Source organism: Coptis chinensis, chromosome 3, assembly GCF_015680905.1.
Source record: "Coptis chinensis isolate HL-2020 chromosome 3, ASM1568090v1, whole genome shotgun sequence".
NCBI classification, from domain to species: Eukaryota; Viridiplantae; Streptophyta; class Magnoliopsida; order Ranunculales; family Ranunculaceae; genus Coptis; species Coptis chinensis.
The window spans coordinates 118789737-118806753 of record NC_141458.1 but is presented as its reverse complement, the minus strand read 5'-3'; positions in this window follow the sequence as shown (position 1 = coordinate 118806753).

Sequence of the window (17017 nt, the reverse complement as noted above, 5' to 3'; positions counted from 1 at the left end):
AAGAAGGAAGGAGCGAGGGGGTGGAGGTTTATCGGTTCCCAATCGTATGATACTTCGAAAAGGGACTGGTTTCATCGACTTAGTTCCTTTCGTATAGATAGTTAGTTGTACAAAAAGAGATTAATTGCAAGTTATGTATCATATTCTTTGTGGCCCTACGGTGGTAAATGGGTAAGCTTGTAGCATGTTGACCTACAATTTTGAAAAGATGTGATGAGACATGTGTTCCTTCGAAGGTAGGTGAGGTTCTTGCTACTACAGTTTTGAAGGTCATACAGAAAATGAAGATCCATAGCTTGATTGCATTGAAATTTGGATGAAAGATGAAAATAGAGTACAGGCGAGAAAATCATTTTTCGGAGGGTCGAACCGGGTTTAGTTCTCGCATTTTAATGGACTTCAATTTTGTTATCGGGTTTTTGTTTTTCGGAAATTAGTAAATTGAGAAAGTGGTGGAGGGTTTGTGTAAAATTCGATAATCACGCATTGCGAAGCTTAATAATCGGTGCCTCCGGTTGGAACTTTTATTGTACAAACATGCTTCGATCGAAGGTAGCGGTGATTGGCAGCCCTAGGTATGAGGTTTAGTTTAAGCGCCTATCTTTCGGTTGTTTTTTCCGTCCCTCTATTCAATGATTCAAGTTCTTTATCTTTTCTTCTTCTTCCCATATATAGGTTATATTATACGACTTCATGAAAATATGAAATAGAGGATTGCAGATACTAGTCCTTTGTTGTGTGATAAATGAGACAAAGTAGAAGAAGATAGAGAAATACGTGATGAGAATTTAGTTGGACTTTTTTTACAACAACACTTACCGTAGGGGCCGAGCTCTCTCCCCTTAAAAAAGGTTTGCTAAGCTCTTCAAAAAAATGTGTGGCATTGTTGCCTTTTTTTTTTTTAGCAATTATTCCTTTTCGACTTTTATTCTCTTTCTTATGGTGACGGGGATGTCCGCAAGTCATATATATCAATAAAGTTAAACTGAAACCGAAACCGAATGTGAGAACTTGTTTTGGGGCTAATGCCGATGGTAATACACGAGGTAAAGCTCTATTGATCGATTTCTTATTATAGCTTCGTAGTTGTAAGTTGTAACATGGTAAAGGTCTGCTACTAGATTTTTGGTATATCGGACATACTGGTTGGTTAGTGTATGCGTTCTGCATACAACAAGATCAAACCATGGTTTCGTGGCAATATCCATAGCTATCTTGTCAAATAATTTGGTGTATCTTAGAAGGTAGTGGTGTAAGATATGTTATACAAATCTTGAATTGTGAGATTGATATAAATTTATATATTTTGTGATTGGTATATACATCTCTAGTATATATATTTCAGAACAGAGAAGTATGTGAAAATCAAAGAAACCGACATGCATCTTGAACACAAAGTCGAATTGCATAACGTAACCTGTTAGATCAGTTCAAGTATGTGAGATCTTTAAAGTCGGCGTAATGTCCTCCGGAGATGATGAATATTGTAATTAGGGTGACTCGACACAGTTTAAATCACTCAACTTACTTATGCAGACGACATATGGGTGTATCCCAAGGATTAATTTGTAGAATGAGATGAACAAATTGTGAAGCTAATTATCTAATTGAGTTCAAGGTTTTTGTAATGACAAGCTAATTGAGTTGAATGATTCTCCTTGCAGGCAATCTTAGGAGTGGGAACAAAGCTACAAGCTATTATAACACACATGGCTCTTCAAAATCCAAGATAGGCATGCAGTTGTTCAAGGACGCAGAGAGGGCGCACAAATAGAACTTAAGGCTTTTGATTCTGTTTTGGTTAGTGTACAAACTTCAAACATTCTTCCAGCACGTGTTTTTCATTCTGTTTTGATTAGCAAGTTTCTTACATTCTGTTTTGATTAGCAAGATATTTGGGTATTTTTAGGTACTTATAGCTAGAATATAATGACTAGAATTATTTCTAGTTCCTAAGAGAGTACTTCATGATCTTCTTCTGCTTCTTTTTTTTTGGTCAGCAAAACTCACTTCAAGATCTTGGCAAATGGATTACCAACTTGGTGAGACGCTTTGGACCTTAGTGATTTTGTTGAAGGGTTGAATCAAGGTTGCAGTATGAGTAATCTATTGTGTGGGATATGCAAATTTCATCTATTTTGGTTTTTTGAGTATGTTTGTTGTAAGTAATGGTACTAGAGATTACTAGGACTGGTTGTTAGACAGATGGTGTACGTGGTGCTGATTTTTGGTTTCTAAAGGAAGTAATATGTATACTTAGTGAACAACATGTCTTATTCTTGTTTTTTTTTATGAACACATTGTTTCTTTATGAATACATTGGCGTTTGTAGCATTTGAGTGGGAACTTGCAAGAATGTAATGTTGGGATACCTGAAACAATTATTATAAAAAATATTTTTTTTTAAATAAAGAACTAATACCCGACGGATGAAAACTGTCTAGTAGCAAACTACGGACGGCTAGTACCGGCATATCCGACTTACTGATGACAAATTTGGTCTAACCCGACGGTTCATAATGATAGAACTATCCAACGGTTTTTAACAGCAGGAATATCCGACGGTTTTTAGCAGCAGGAATATCCGACGGTTTTTTACGGCAGGAACTATCCGACGGTTTTTGACAGCCGGCATATCCGACGGTTATTAACAGCGGGAATGTCCGTCGGCAAAGATCTTCAACCCCGACAGCCTGTTTTGACCAATAAAAACCGTCGGAAGGCTATGCCGACCGAGCATTTTCCGACGGTCTTGCAGCAGTTTTGGTATGTCGGGTAATACCTTTCGCGACAGCCATAGTCAGTCGGGTAAAGTCGTTCTTTTGGTAGTGCCTTATTTCACTTTCACTTCCCATCTTATCTTTAGCTGGATAAATGTGACACTGCATAATTCTTGTTGACAAAACCAACTCCGTCTCTAAACCAACTCCTTTCCAATTCTGGGTGATAGTAGTGCCTCTGATATAAACAAAACCTGGAATTTTTATATCATCGAATTGGACGAAAGAAAATCTCCGGGCGATCATCGAGAATGAGCAGATGCTATTTTTTTTTGTACGGAGACCGTGATTGAAAAGAATGGAAGCACTCCAAAAACCTGTTAGAATAATATCTTTTGGTAACTCTGGACTATCAAATGTCGTGTTTAAGTTTTCTTTTTGTTTAAGAATGAATGGAGATAAGATTTAAGAAAGAATGGAGATAAGATTCTTAAGAATGGGGTTTTTATCTATTTTGGGTTACGAACAATTGAAATCTGTAAAAAATGGCGTAGATTTACTTTTTTTAAGAAAAATCTGATGTGTCAATCTCAGAGAAAAAAAAGGGGCTGACGTGGGTCACTGGGAGCATTCTCAACTACTGAGTATTAATGGTCTTAGATATATATATATATATTTTTATTGTTATTGTTGGATATTAGAATCACCTCCCTGATTTTGGTAGATATTGAAATCACATTTCTGCTAAAAATTCTTTTAACAATAGATATTAGAATATCATCCCTGGTTTTGCTATATATTAAAATCACCTCCTTGCTTTTTTTTTTTTAATATCTTATTTAATAAAGAAATTAGAACTAGAACCGGTGTGTAACACGACCGGGGCGGAGCTATGTGCAAATAATTTAATTTACATAATATTACGTGTGTAAATATCACGCCTCATCAGCGTGCACACATGGCTAGTAAGAATAAAAAGACTAGTTGTCCTGCCCAACTAACTGTTTCTCACTCATTCTCGCATCTTAATTGCTAGAACCAAAATATCAGTTAAATATACAATATTTTTTAAGCCGATATATATCGAATTGTCCAAAATCTAATGTATCGATATATGTAGGTGATATATCTGATATGTCATATGTGTGATATATATTAATTGACTTGGCTTGTTTGATTGTTTGACCAATTTTTTTGACTGTTTACCGATATTTCTGATATATAGTATGATATATCAAAGATATTTCTGATATAGACTGAGATTTTGCATGTTTCACCAAAAAGATTGAAATCTCCGACATAGTTCAATATATCAGTATAGGTCGGGGGGTATATGGATCGATATGGAAAAATTGGGTCTTGGCTAGAACTACAGACAGTGGTGGCGCCGTCCTAATTTTGATTAGTTCCTATAAAAAAACAAAAACAAATGGTTAGATCATTAGCCAAGTAAATGGTGCAGTATGCACATAGATGCGAGTTGACTGTTACTCACTTGCTCTCCTTTTCCCAAGTCTTTTTTTCTTGCTGCTTCTTTGTTTTGGTAACTTTATTGATTTTGTAGCTCTTTCTCAGAACGATACTACAATGGCATGTTGGGGAAAACAATACCAATTGATTCCTACTAAAATAGTTTGCTCTTAGACAATCTTCTATTCCAATAAAAAATCTAAATTTTAACTACAACCAACAACTACAATCTAAATTATGGATATAATTATCACAAACAAGCAATAGAAATATAAAGCAAATAAAACATACCACAACACAAAGATATACCGTGGTTCGGCCAATGATGTCTACTTCCACAAAAGCTAACCCTTTTATAAATATGGGAAGAAAAATTACAATCACTCCTCTCAAATCTCTCCAACTTACTAGATCACTCCTATCTCCTTATAAGTTTTTCTCTTTGCAAGGGTTTTTTCTCAATTTTGATTGCTCTTAAAATTGGGTTTCTCTTCAAGACTTGATTTTCCAAAACCTAACTTCTGTTTTTATAGTAATCAAAAATTTCAGCGCGTTTGTGAAATTTCGCGTTACTGTAGAAAAATCATAAACTTGAGATGTTCAGACATGAGCGTGGGCGCACTCTCAGATAGGCAAATCTTAGCGCACGCTCGCCCTCTTAATTTTTCATCCTAAAACTCCAGTAGACATGTTTCGTGAGAGGTTGAAAAAAAACTATATTTTTTTCGACTAAGGAAGACTAGGCGCTGGCCTTTGGGCCAGTTAAATCGGAGGCGTCTGGCGCTCGACTTATTCACAAGAACAGTACCAGTTTCTCTCCTCTTCCTCATCCTCATATAAGGGATAACTCCAACACGGCACTGTCTTCCTTTTCATGACTTCTACAAAATAAGAAGAATCAAAACAGACTTATATTCCACAATCGTATAGAATATTGTTATAGTCTTGTACATACCAACTATATCAATCCGAAAATGATTATGTCATGTTGTCATGAGATGCCAAGAAAAAACTTTGTTATTTATTGTAGAAAACATAACGTTCCACTATACTACGAGTTCAAAGCTAAGAATGAAAATTTGATTTCTATTTTGCTTTATATAAGATATACATGATTTGACGTATCTGGTGAAAATTTAATTTTTTTCTTCGGTCTAAATCAATGAAATAATGAAAAGATGTATAATTTCTAGGGGTGTCACTTTTTTCCGAAAACCCCCGAATTCCAATCCGATATTTTCTCGAATTTGGCAAAGATATATGTGTTCCGATATCTGATTTTTCCAAAAAATAATTTTCAAAATTTTAACATATATTAGTCATCTATTTCATATAGTCCCTAACTTAAAACTACAAATATTTTACAAACCAAATAAAAACCGTAGAGAAGTAGAACATTGTCTCTCTTGCAGGTGCCACCAATAGAAACAAAGTTGGTAAAACTTTTGGGTGATGATACTAGATGTTTGGGGCTCAAACCCCTCCAGTACCAAAGACTTACTGATCTCGTTTTTTTTTAAAAAAAACTTTGTCTCTCTCACACCTTTAAGAAATTAAGATTGTCATTCTAGTACATATCTCTCTTTCTCCTATCTTCTTCGATCTTTATTGAGTTAATGTATTGATATGAAGAAAAAATTTGTTGAATGAACGTCTTAAAAGGTCTAAATTGTTTGTTGAATTAAGACATTTCAAAATGATTGTGAATGTATTAATTGGATAAAAATAGTTATCCTAAAAGAAAATCCGATTATATAATTCAAATTTCCAATTTACTTCTGAATTTTGTGGATTCTGAAATTTCCAAAAAAAATCTGATTTTTCAAATTTTATGAATTCGGAAAATAAATTGCGATCCGACAAATAATTGGATCGGATTTGGAAAAAAATATTGTCATCCAAAAAAAATTATAAAATTTTATGAAAGCCCTTTATTCTATCCGCAGTCACCCCTAATAATTTTGATAACCAACATATGTATGCTTAAATGCCATTTTTCTGTTTGTAAAAATTGATTGCTACATTGGTCAATAGACTAGACTAGACTAGACTTTACCCAAAAAAAAATAGACTAACAAATACTTTCACTAGACTAGACAATGCAAAATGCGGTTATCATCTCTTCCTTCAAACTGGGGCAATTGAGGTCAGGTCGTCCAAAAACCTGCTATATAGGGGGCCATTCCAGTTATTAGGTACATTTAAGAAATTAAATTTTTGTCCTAATTCCAAATCAGTCATAAACTAACAATTGCCCATTTGCTCAATAATGACAGAGAATTCAGCCTATATACATAAATACATTATGATTTAGCATGCATCATGAATTAGGATTTAGGGCAAGTCCAATAGAGAACTGCTAAAATGGGTTGCTAAAAGGTTGCTACATAGGGCTTTTAGACTTTTTAGCTTACCAAACAAATTTGGCATGCCAAAACATGAAAAACAGACAATGTACTTTTAGCATTTTGCAGATTTCTACCGTCTATTGAATAGTGACTGTGAATAGTACAATATGTTGCAATTTAATGCACAAACGGCAAAAATTGTGTTATCCGTCTTTCGGAACTTATTTTTAACATCTGCTAGACAAAGTCACAACAACCAAATTTATGACCCTTCTAACAGCTAAGCAGCCCCATTAGAATGGTTATTTGGTGTTTGAGGTCCTATATGACATTTAGCAGCCCATAAAGCACCCCATTGGACTTATTCTCAGGAGTCATCAGCTTCAATAAATAAACAAAAAAGTATGGGCCTAAATTCATGGGTCAACACAATATAAGCTACTTGAGACTTGTTTGAAGAATCCATGGGCTTTATATTCAACCGTAACATGGTGGTTGTAGATTTGTGGCACAACGGTAAAATCATGCATGCAAGGGCAATGAATACCAACTGATTTGTTCATAACAATAACATTTTGAATAACATTTTGATTTGTTCATAACAATAACATTTTGGCATCTTTAATAATTCAAAGTATACGGATATAGATAATCGTAAGAGAGACAACGGAGCTTGAGACTGATTTTCTCAGTAAACTCACTTTTCTTTGTTAATTTGTTTCTTTCTTCTCCATGATCAATAGCCGAACCAGGACTTTGATGGGGGACTAGTAAAACAGTTGGGCTTGGCAATTTTTTAGAGAGATTATTTGGTTAGCATATACTGTTTTAATTTGCAGTGTGATCATGTTACTAATGATTCAGCAATGTTTAAATGGATTGTTGTTGTTCTGTTAGTACTACTCATTACAAGAAAATAGGTTTTACCCCACGATCCCGAACGACATAAAAGGTCTTTTCCCACAGTTTTGGACCGTCGCAGGACCGTAGTTTTTTGTGCGTCGGAAATAGTCTACCCACAGTCATGACCGTGGGTAAAGCATACCAATAGCGATGGTCTTTGCATCAGCTATTGCCGTCGATATGGCCACGGCAGAAGCCGTTGGATAATTTGTGGCAAAAGGTCACTTTTTCCTACGGTGTTGGTCCGAGGGAAAAAGGCAATTTTTCCTATGGTTGTGGTCCATGGGATCTGCAATTTTTGCTACGGCTATAGACCGTGGCAGAGTTATTTATTTTATTTTATTTTAAATAATTGATATTTCAATTCTTAGATCTTTTCACCTGCAATCTACAAATAACCAGCAATCACCTAGCAAAGGTCTTACACCTCCAAACAACCACCAATCACCATAACCATCTTACACCTCATTAACTATCTCGAAAAATATAAAAAAGAAATGTCGCAAAGCCAAGGATTTAATTAACCAAGATCTCGAAAACAAGCATGCTAGGTATATAAAAGTTAATCATCCATGCATACAAATTAATGCTAAACACCACATATAATTTTGTATACAAGCATGAACCATGAAAATCAAAATATTTACAGACTAGTCCCGGCTCTTAAACGGACTAGTCCGTTTACGGACTTGTGTCTTGAACAGCTTATATAGTATCGTGAACAACTTATATAGTGTCTTGAACAACTTTTAATTCAGGTTATTTGATACGATTTGATATAAAATTAAACCCTTACATTGCAAAAAGAATCTTGATTGTAGGAATCAAACATAGGAATTAAACCCTTATTTGATACGGCCATCTTCTTCTCCTCACTCTCTTGAGTTGTTCCTTGTTTCGTGATATACCAAACACAAGTACCAAAGAACAGATCTTCTAAAACTTGATGATGAATGCTGATTCCAGTCTTCTAAAACTTGATTTCACCAATTGTTTACCAAAGAATGGTGATTCCAGTCTTCTATAATGGAACTCCAGATGAAAAAATCATTGAAGCCCATGTTGAGAAACTTAACAAAGTTCTTGATGTTTATGAGGAAAAACTATCAAAGACTAAGTATTTAGTTGGTGATCGTGTACCCAACTATCAAAGTTCTTAATGTTTCACCAGATCTGTTCAATGCTTCACCAGATCTAGATTCGAAAATTTCTGGAGTGGAGAAGAAGATCAAAATTTTCGTATTTTTTCATTTTTTGGTTTTCGAAATTTTGAAATTTTGAGTTTTTATCAGAATTAGATCTGATCATCTCATCCTGAGATCTGAGGGACTAGGAGGAGTGTGAGTGTCACTATAGCCTAACCGTATATATATATACATCCCGACTCCTAAAAGGACCTTAAATAAGTACCAAATCTAAAACAACCACAACTTCACCTACAAAGTGATTTAAAACCTAATATTATGTACTTATGATCTACTAACCATAAAAAACATATCTACAAAAATTCAACTCATTTGATATCCTCTAACTTAGATAAAAATTATTGTCTATTTTTAAAAAATATATAACGGTCCAGAAATGTTTAGTTTTTGCAATCATCTTTTGCCAATGTTAAAAATCGTCAAATGAGTTGAATTTTTGTAGAGATGTTCTTTATGGTTAGTAGATCATATGTACAAAAGATTAGATTTTAAATCATTTTGTAGGTGAAGTTGTGGTTGTTTTAGATTTGATACTTATTTAAGGTCATTTTAGGAATTGGGCTATATATATATATATATATATACATAGAATAGATATATATATATGGGGATCTGGCCGACATGGTTATATACCCCACACATAAATATATGGGGGGAAACTAACCATGTCGGCCAGGATCCCCCCCCCCCTATATATATATATCTATGTGGGGGTTACACCTTCTGGCAAAGTGCTTCGCCATTTCCAACCTTATTAGCTATCTAGACTCATCATCACAAGTTCACTACTAGTAGCTATCTAGACTCATCATCACAAGTTCACTACTAGACCTTACGTTTGTTTTTGCAGTTTAAAAAAATAAACTAACCATGTCGGCCAGGATTTGCTGAAGCACTCTAACCACCTGGGCTCCTGCCGAATATCCAACAAAATGAATAGGGTGGTCTTCATCCCACTCAGGGTACTGCCCTGCATTGAGATCAAATACACCAACACAGAACATGAAATTCAGCATATATACAACTTCCACAAATAAAATGTAACAATCTCGTCAATCACAATCTTCTAACCTTTTTCATATATCCTCCCAAACTTGCGAATGACAAAATGTTTTGCTATGTTCTTCTCCATAATCTACTTGTCCACCTTTCAAATAATAAAACAATTCGCGTGCCCTGACAAATGCCATAACTACATAAGTAATCCAACTAATACAGAACAAAAAATCACACAAACTAAAGTAGCTAGCCTACCTATCATGTATGCCTGTTAAAGAGCCCAAGTCATGAACTAGTACCCTTTCATCTTTCTCCTCCGCTCTAGTGAAATACGACAAGCCTCCCAATCTCTACAAATAAGGTAAATCCCAAAACTCCAATTAATAATAAAATGAAAAATAGGGAAAATCCCAAACAAAAATATAAAGATTACAAGACACCCTTTACCAAATCCAAAAATTCCATGAACCAAAACAATATGAGACAGCTCATTACTAGAATTGCTTAAAAATTGAATATAAGTTAAAGTGTGATACAAATTGAATATAAGTCATATCATTTGTTAATTAAATAAGGACCATACCAATAATACAAATCTTGTTAGACAACAAGCGATAAAACAACACTAGAAATGTTCCACATACAGACCAAATAATTACTGCTTACCAGAAACACAGCTATAAGCTATTATTCAAGGGCGGCGGTATTGACACCCAATAAAATTGGACTAGCACCCCTTTGGATGATATAGGTCACCAAATAAATTGTTCAAGACACTAAATAAGATGCGTCAAGACACTATATAACATTCAAAAGGGGTGCTAGTCCTATTTTATGGGGTGCCAATACCGCGGCCCTTATTCAAAACAGTCTTATAATTTTTGGTACAATTGCATCATGTGGAGATATCTAGACCATGGATGTGTTTAGCTGCGTCAAGACACAGCTATAAGCTATTATCTGCTTAGTTTCCATACCCCATTACCAAACGACCTCTGAAAACCATCATCATCTAACTTCTCAGCAGAAATTAGGCTTAGTCGAAGATCAGGAAAATGTCTTGCATCTATGAGTGTCAAGGTGTAGCCGGCACTAGTTTTCATATGAACATCACCAATCTCTGTAATCCTTGAGACTCCACTGTAACCCATCTTCATCTCACCACAATTGTAGGTAGTGAAGAAACTCTTGTATGGTGTGACGTGATAAGACGCTTCGGTATCTACCACCCAATCTATATCCTGACATGAGGTACTAACACAACACTCACCACAATTTGACACAATTCCTAATAGATCATCATCTGAAACTACTACGGTAGTATCTTAGTTTGTGTTTCCATTTCTCTTTACCATGTCTTCATGTACACAATTATTCTTCTCATCTCTCTTTAGTAATCTACACTCATACTTGAAGTGACCATCGGTGGCACAGTAGTAACATTATCTCTCTTTCTTAGGAATTCTAGATTCACCCCCTAGATTTGCTTATGTCATCACCTCTAGAATGAGGTGGTTTTCTATTCTTACATTTCCCCCGTTTTTCTGTGACAAAGATCTCTAATTGAGAGGAGCTACTCCGTGAACCCCTTCTTATCTCCTCATTCAACAACGCACCAGTAACCATTTCCATTGAAATGATTACATCCTTAACGACTCCGCCAAGAGAATTTGTCAAAGCCTCCCAACTATCGGGTAAAGAGTTCAATAGTAATAACAAAGCCTCAACTTCGTCACCCATATCAATCTTCATCAAATGCAACTGATTAATGGTATTATATACTTCATTAAGATGTTCAAACATTGAAGAACCTTCTTTGTACTTCAAGTTAGCTAGCAAACTTCTTAATGAGTAACACGTACTTTGTTTTCGGCAGACTTCCTCTCATAGATGTCTTCGAGTTTCATCCACAAGCTAAAAGCGGTAGTCTCTTGGGATACATGTATGGTGGAATACACTATCATCAATCCACTGTCGAATGTACCCAATAGTTTTTCTATCAAACTTGCTTCACTCAGCCACGGATACTGCATCCGGTTTTACTCATCCATTCTCAATAGGTTGTGTCAAGTCTTTACAATAAAACAAGTCTTCTATCTTGGCTTTCCAAATGGTGTAGTTACTTCTATTTAGATTAGTCATACGAGTGTTTATATTATGATCCATCTTCAACAAACTATTTCAACTCAAATCTCCTCTTAGGAATTTAATCAAACACATTTTGAGCAAAGCTTGGAACAACAACATTTGTGATTGATCTAACCACTGCTCTGATACCACTTGTTGGGAAAAATGATACCAATCTATCGATCCCCGCTAAAATAGTTTGTAAACGAACACTCTAAAGTCCAATAAAAAACTAAACTTTCACTACAACCAACAACCACAAATCTAAGCTATGAAATTAAGTATCACAAACAAGCAATAACAATGTAAAGTAAAAGCATAACACAATGAGACACAAAATATATTGTGGTTCGGCCAATGATATCTATTTCCACAATAGCCAATCATTTTATAAGAATGGAAGGAAGATTACAATCACTCCTAGTATCTCCACACTTACTATATCTTTTTTCACTAATCTCTCTCCTTACAAGTTTGATCTCTTTGCAAAAGTTTTCTCTCAATTTTGGTTGCCTATCAAAATTGGTTTTCTCTCTCTCTTGTTATGGGTAAGAAACCCTAACTTCTTTTATATAGCCGTGAAATTTGGTTTCATCTCGGTTTATCTACAAAAAACCACAACTCTCTTCTTCTCACATGGGGAGGGATTACCCAACACAATGGATTTGTTTGTCATGTCACGTCGAGAGCACAAACACTAATGCCTCAGGTGTTTTCAGCCACTTTTAGCTAAGTGTTATTTCTTGGTCACCATATGCTGTTTTTCTCGGTAGAAGCCTATTGTTGAATAACTAACTGCGGAAACAATGTTATCCACTCCAAATAGATCAACCCTACACAAGTATTGATCTTTCTTTCTAGACAAGACTTCAACACCCTCCAAGTACTATCCCAACACTTCTCAATATCAATTAACTAGCATATAAAGTAAATAGACTAATGCAAAAGAAAACAAACCACAAGACACGGATATAACGTGATTCGGCAATGTACCTACGTCCACCGGCGAGTTCCAAGCTTTACTAGATATCCAGAGTAACATATTATAAGAGCTCTCAATTCACTCAGAAAGAATAAGCACTAACTCACAAAGAATTGCTCTCTTACAATTACTCTCTTTTTCTGGTTTTGGTTAGGTTAAGTTTTTTTTAAAAAAAAACTTATGTTTATACTGTTTCCGAAAAAGATCGAAGTCTAAGTGAAAACAGTGGAGCGCGTGCGCACCTTGAGCCAGGCATAATAAAGCGCGCGCACCTGACAAACTTTTCGTGAGAAAAGTCCAGTACTGTTTTTCTTTCTTCCGACCCAAATTTTGGCTAAGTAAGAAAAACGCAAACACCCTTTTTCCTCCCTTTTTCTCTACAAAGCCTTTTATGCCTTTCGCAGCAAAGTGCAAGAGAAACCGTCAAAATAATAAATATGCTGAATATGCATGAATGAGATCAACACTTACTGATGTCTCTAATATACCGTTTTATAGAAATACTTAAAATTCATTTTGGTCAGCTGCTGCATATTCTTCTTGTAACTCGTTAAAGAATGTGTGTTGATGCAGGTCTAGTAGAAAATATCATCTCTACATTATATGATAGGCGGGTCTTTCGGAAGCCTCCTCAACTCTCGAGTAGGCAAATTGCAATATCTCTTTTGTTATTGTTTAGTCATTCCTCCTTTTTTTTGTTATTATTTAGTTATTCCTCCTTTATGTCTTGCAATCGAAATCAAACACTGATGTTCTCTTGCAATCAAAATCAAACACCAATTCTTCAATGTCCAACTCCACACCCTTTATGTCTTGCAATCGAAATCAAACACTGGTGTTCTCTTGCAATCGAAATCAAACACCAATTCCTCAATGTCTCTATATATCTCTCTATATATATATATATATATATATATATATATATATATATATATATATATATATATATATATATATATATATATTATTGAGAGGTATAAGGTTTTTTTAAAGCAGTATCAAGAGTAGGTTGCTGCGAATAAGGATAGATTGGAGGAAGAGTCATATAAGGTTAGAATTTTGCCTTTTTTATTATTATTATTATTATTATTATTATTATTATTATTATAAAAGTTTGATGTGTATTATTTACTATAAAACGTAAGGTATGATTAGAATTTGTCAACAGAATAACTCATGTTCTTGGTATAACACAATATTAACTATGAAGTATGACTTGGATTCTAAATATGTTACTCTAAATTCTAAATATTCTGAGATGTGTTGTTCGAAGTATGTGTGATCAGTATGTTAATGTTGCAACCGTATTTGAATAATGGTTGAGAGGGCTGCGACTCTTCCATTCTGGGCACTTCCGTTTCAGGGGTTCGCCTTTGCCTCAGACAGAAGAACAACGGATTGAACAAGAAAGGACAACCGGGAAGGGGTGCCTAACATAGATATTGATTTGAACAAAGGAACTGAAACCGGTACCAAAAACCAAACAAGAGATGGAATTCCATATATATGACCGACCTAGCTAGGAACAGTATCATTGTACCATGATTGGATGGTAGACTCATAATAGTTAAGGCTGGCCGTCCAGCGGAAGAGGGCTTTGGCTTCTACAGACAACGATACATATGACACATCAGCCTTCTCATTAGCATATGAGCTGGGAGAAATTTGATTCTTTTTCTTGCGCTATTACCGTAAGCACGCTCTTCGACGCAAGCAGACCATAATCCATCTATAAAACTCAACAGCCCCGAAAGAGTAACTTTGCTGCTTCCGTAACCACTCTCTTCTTTCACCTTAGTATCCTCTGTTTCTGTTTCTTCTTTATCAATGTCATAGATATCATACTCCAAGAAGTTTGTTATGGCAACTCATTGTGGATTTACCTGTTCCCGGAGGTCCATAGAGAAGATACCACCGCTTCCATGCCTTGCCAATTTCCGCATAGTAGTCTTTTGCTTTGCTAAACGTTGTAAGATCGTCAATAATTGAATTTTTTCTTCTCTGCATCCATCGCCAATGTTTGGAATGTTCTTCTTTCCAATTTCTATTCCTTCTTCCAGCTCTTCTTGAGACTTACCAAAACACATGCCTTGCAAGAGTCACAGTTATAGCACAATGTCTCTTGGTCATTATTCCACCTTTAGCAATCAGTAGAAGTACTACCACCACCAGAATATAGTGTAGAGATATATATATAAGCATGTGCATACATTAAACTCATTATTTGCTCATTGTCTTCCACTTAATTGAAAGTTCTTTGCGATCTCATTATACAGGATGTTAACTACTGTGTACCAATATGTTATGAACATTGTTTCATTATACAGAAGGGTTTCAAGAAAATAAGTATTAAGACTACTTTTCTTCGTAGTCTGTATATAAGTTTCAGGAGATTTAGTGTGTGCATCTGTATATATGTTTTGTATAGGTGTGCCACGTATTAAGGAGTGAGATTGGTTCTGCGGTTGGGGAAGCGGTGGATTCGCCGAGATTGGTTTTGGATGTTGTGAAGGAGTATATTGATAAGGAAGATGCTATTAAAGTTGAGCTTTCGGATAGAAGGTGGGCGTGTGGAATGGTTATTTCAGTTTTGTTTCCTAATGAGGAGAAGACAATGCTTGTTGCTGGGAAGATAGCGAAGAGAGCTTTGAGTGTTGCGGAGAAGTGGAAGGCGAAGATTCAGACTGAGGAAAGTAGTGGTGGAGTTGGGCATGTTGCGCTACTACTTTTTTGCAGGTGGTGGTTGGGTTTGGAATTGTTTCTAAGTTTGATCCGGAATTTTTGAGAAAGTTGGTAATGGAGAATCCTTCGAGAAGGGATTTGCCTAAACTCGCTTCTACTTTAGGGCTTGGGGAGAAAATGGGAGGTATGTATTGTCGATTCTTTTATGCAGGCTAAGGGTCCTTATGTTGTTCTTGCACAACAAATTGAGAATGAGACTGTTAAGTTTGCACATTATTTGGGTATTAAGGTTATGTCTATTGTTGGTGGGCAGTTGATTGAGGAACAGGGGTTTAAGATTAGACAGGGTTGTGAAGTTGTTGTTGCGACTCGTGGTCGTCTTATTGATTGTTTGGAGAGGCGGTATGCGGTTTTGAATCAATGTAATTATGTGATACTGGATGAAGCTGATAGAATGATTGACATGGGTTTTGAGCCTCAAGTTGTTGGGGTGTTAGATGATATGCCTTCTAGCAATTTGAAACCTGAGAATGAGGATGAAGAGCTGGACGAGAAGAGGATTTACATAACTACCTATATGTTTAGTGCAACTATGCCACCAGCTGTGGAAAGACTTGCTAGGAAGTATTTAAGGAACCCTGTCGCGGTAACTATTGGTACTGCTGGAAAGGCAACTGATATTATTACACAGCATGTGATTATGATCAAGGATTCAGACAAATGGCCTAGGCTGCAGAAGCTGCTTAATGATCTTAATAGAGTCAGCAACCCATTCCCCAATTTCCACGTTACAGTGAAGTCTACATGAGCTTAGCAAGGTTGCCCATCCAATTGCATCAGGTTGAAAAGGCATTCGTCCTATGAACTCTTTTGCTTCTTGTAACCTCCCAACACGACTTAAAAGGTCAATCATACATGTAAGTGATCGTGAATTGGTACAATGTCGTGCTCCTTTATCATAGATTGAAAATACTCGAGTCCTTTCTCGACCAATCGAGCTCTACTGCAGACTGAAAGAACACCAATGAAGGTAACACCATCAGGTTTCAAGTCATTGTCCAACATTCTTTCAAATAAGTCAATTGTCTAGTTCGCTTTTCCAAATTGGGCATAACCCGAAACTAATGCAGTCCAAGAAACTTCATTCTTGATGTGCATTTCATTAAACAACTTATGGGAGTCCTCGATGCTGCCACATTTACCATACAGGGTAGCGTATATAATAATTGCTCACTTGAAGATAAGTGACCTGGTCTTACAGAGCATATACATACATCATATATATACGTGAAATTATTAAGCATCAACTTAGAATGATCCATGAGCAGAATTTTCTTAAAATACCACGTGTGCACTGGCTACTTTCGAAAAAATGGTGTGAAGCTCGGTTCCCATACTAGTTGGACATATTCGAGGCTTCATTGAAATATGTGAATCAGCCTTATGGTATCATCACAACTATATCTTCGACCTTTTTCAGTATGAAGACCGTAACTGAGATATGTTTCCATAATCTTTGCAGCATTCCCCTTGAGCCGTTGTTTATGGCAGGCCAGGAAGCCAAGAAACCTGCCTCAAGCT